The sequence below is a fragment of the Henckelia pumila genome, chromosome 2 (genome assembly GCF_033568475.1).
Source record: "Henckelia pumila isolate YLH828 chromosome 2, ASM3356847v2, whole genome shotgun sequence".
Taxonomy (NCBI): domain Eukaryota; kingdom Viridiplantae; phylum Streptophyta; class Magnoliopsida; order Lamiales; family Gesneriaceae; genus Henckelia; species Henckelia pumila.
Window position 1 is genome coordinate 149251731 of NC_133121.1, and position 430 is coordinate 149252160.

Here is a 430-nt window from a genome sequence, read left to right on the forward strand (position 1 = left end):
TGCAAGAAAAAAAAAATTTATGTATAAATGAAATATCATAGAAAAGAAACTCGAAGTAAGCTTCTTAAATTGAGTGGATTGAGACGAACTTTCGGGTTTGATCTCTAATTGTAATGAACCACTCCTTGATTGAAAATGTAAAACGCGCCGATTGAAGTTATACACTTATACTCACGCTGCCTTCTAATGAGTTCTATTTCTTGTCTTCTAAAATTGATCAAATTAGTATACAAGTATATACACATATTCGATTAGCAAATGCATCAAACGCCACTTGCTAGTAGGAGCGAAGTAAAGGGAGTAACTGTCATGGAACTTAAATCCTGATTATTTGATTTTGATTTGGCAATTAATGTCATAAATCTATGAATAAAAGTATAAATTAGAAAATTAAAATCATTATTAATAATAAACCAAAATTTATTTAAAT